The sequence below is a fragment of the Octopus bimaculoides genome, chromosome 13, assembly GCF_001194135.2.
Source record: "Octopus bimaculoides isolate UCB-OBI-ISO-001 chromosome 13, ASM119413v2, whole genome shotgun sequence".
NCBI lineage: Eukaryota > Metazoa > Mollusca > Cephalopoda > Octopoda > Octopodidae > Octopus > Octopus bimaculoides.
Window position 1 is genome coordinate 29,707,555 of NC_068993.1, and position 3,092 is coordinate 29,710,646.

Genomic DNA, 3,092 nt, shown 5'->3' on the forward strand with positions numbered 1-3,092 from the left:
TGTGCCGGTGGCATGTGAAAAAACATTTGAGCGAGATCGTTGCCAGTGCCGCTGGACTGGCTCCTGTGCTGGTGGTATGTAAAAAAACACCATTTGAGCGTGGCCATTGCCAGTACCGCCTGACTGGCCCTCGTGCTGGTGGCACGTAAAAGCACCCACTACACTCGCGGAGTGGTTGGCGTTAGGAAGGGCATCCAGGTGTAGAAACTCTGCCAGATCAGATTGGAGCCTGGTGCAGCCATCTGGTTTGCCAGTCCTCAGTCAAATCGTCTGACCCATGCTAGCATGGAAAGCGGACGTTAAACGATGATGATATATATCTGGGACAAGTTTTTCCATGAGTAGAAAATCTACATTGAATTCGAAAAGATTTGCAAACAATGTAGCGCTTGAGTTGCTAGTGTTCCACAGAGAAAATCTATTTTATGAGGAGCTGATGCTGTTGGAACAAGAGCAAACTGAAAACACAGAAAAGAATATGGAAATTCCATCAATTTCACTTGAACAATCTGCAAAGAATATTGCTAAAGATTTGGCACTTATAGAGAAAGATCTATAAGATTTTGCTTAAATAACCCTAGTCATGGATATACTATAAAAATTACAAAAGAAGTTTACAGTGAGTTCATCTCCCACACTGATCTATACAAAGTAAGTTCTTCCTCCATGAGCAGATATTTATTTCTTTATTGCCCACAGAGGGCTAAACATAGAGGGGACAAACAAGGACAGACAAAGGGATTTCATGCATAAAAGTGGTCATATTTTTGTTTTTTTGTTGCATTAATGGAAAAATTTTGTTAGTGGATTTCACATTAGGTGCACGCATGGCTGTGAGGTAAGAAGTTTGCTTCATGACTACAAATGCTTTGTATTATAGCCCCTGGTTGTAAAAGCCTTGTGAGTGGATTTGATATATATATTGCAAAGTTTTGGTTACTTGAAATATGCTTGTGACATATTTCATATGCTAAAAGGCAAATTCACTGCAGTTATTGTAGAGAAAATATTTCTCTTATGGTAAAAAAAAGAAGTGTGAAAACACCCTATTAGTTCAGTGTCGCCAACTGTCAAGATTTGCAGACATTAATGTTTTGAGCTAGTTGGCTTTTATCAATGGGAAGTACCTAAGAGAGGCAACTCTGTTTAAATCTTATAAAACAATAGCTTTATGTAAAATACAGTCAACAACATTGACTGATTTGCACTGATGGATCTCCCAATCATGGAAAATAACAAAATATTAGTACCAAGTAGTTTAGGCATAAGCAAAGTTTAGGTTAGTTAAAATCTGTTTGTGACCTATATCAAAGCCAACTAGCTTGAAACTTCGATGTCTGGGAATCCTGATAGATGGCAACACTAAACAAATATGGTGTTTTCACATCTTTTTACCATAAGAGAAATATTTTGTCTACAGTAACTGCAGTGACTTTACCTTTTAGCAGCTGAAATATGCCTTTAGAAGTTGAAATATGTTACAAACATATTTGAACTAACCTAAAGTTCATATACACACACACACATATGAATATGTCTGTGTTTGTCAGTCACACACACACACACCATGCTTGACAACTGGTGTAGATTTGTTGACATCATTGTAAGTTAGCGGTTCAGCATAAAAGATAAAAAATTATGGCAAGACTTCTATAACACAAGGGATTCCTGAAGCTAAATTCCCTTAACTGGTCATTGTTCTTTAGCCCTCGGTCAAGTGTATGAAATAGCTTAAGTGATACTCCTGTAAAAAATGTGCGAAACGCTTTAAGTACTGGTTTACTATGCATGCGCACTCAAGGGGCTTCCGGGAAGGCAAGTCCCTTGCGCATGCGTAGATTGCACTTCCTTAATGGCGACCATAATTTCACGCCACTACACTCCATATGCCAGAAAGTGTAGCTAAATCCTCCAACTGATCATTATTATTTAGTCTTAGATCAAATATATGAGATTGATTATGTAATTGCACCACATACTGTAAATAACAGCCTAATCTCTGTGTTGATCTTTGTCTTTAGCCTTAGGCTAAAAGTATGAATTGGTTTAGGTCAGTATTTTCCAGTAGAATTCATACCATCTCTCAGAACAATGACATTTGGAGTTACTAGGTATGAAGAGAGGAAGGGCAGAGAGCAAAATTTTATAAGGGAACCTTTAGTGGCTCATAGTAGGTAGTGAAGAAATTTGAATATCCTCATCAGCAAAGAAAACTAACTGTATTGCCAAATTTTATATTTCAATTCAGATTTGTTTGTTTTTAAAATGAGTTATTAATATCAAAATGCATTCTATGCATTAAGACCTGGAGATCTATGGCATAGACCTGCTTTCTTGGGATGGCAGAGTGAATTTTTTAATGAAATGATATCTTGGCGTGCTAACATAGGAAGATCTGTTCACCCTGGTGTGAAGTTTTTCTGGATGTCTTTTATTGCAATTAGCAACTATTATTATTCAGTTAAATAGCTATGTCTCATAATGAATTGTTGTCCATTATTGGGTACATACGAGCAGCAACTCCACATTCATTATCATTTGACAGATCATTCAGAGGACCTAACCCTAAACTTTTTTGACATGTCTTTGTTTCCTAAGACTTCAGACATCTCACTGCCATTGTACATAAAAGTAAATAAACTTACTTCTCAGAAGAATGGATGGTTCTCTCAGTCACTGGTCTGTGTATCATCACATGACTCGATTTGACGAATTTTCTAAAAAATCTAACTGTGTAATCAAGCACTTTAAAACCATAAAACTTTCTGAGATGATAGAGGAGATGGTGAGGTTACAGAAGATTTTATTGATACTAACCTAACTAAAACTGACTTTATAGATATTTCCTTAGATCTCAAAACTAATTCATGTAAGCCCTTCCCCAAAACTAACAAGAACCTAAAATATAAACACTTGTGTTACCCACCTATTGTATTTAAACTAAAGAAATATTCAAAAAGGCTGCCCTACATTATAAGGTCCTACAGGATAGCAGCTTTACTGATAAAATCTTCTACAATCCCCTACCTCCTATTGTCTAGTTATAAGAATAGGCCTTAGAAAATTTTATGGTTCAACCCTCCACACTTTTC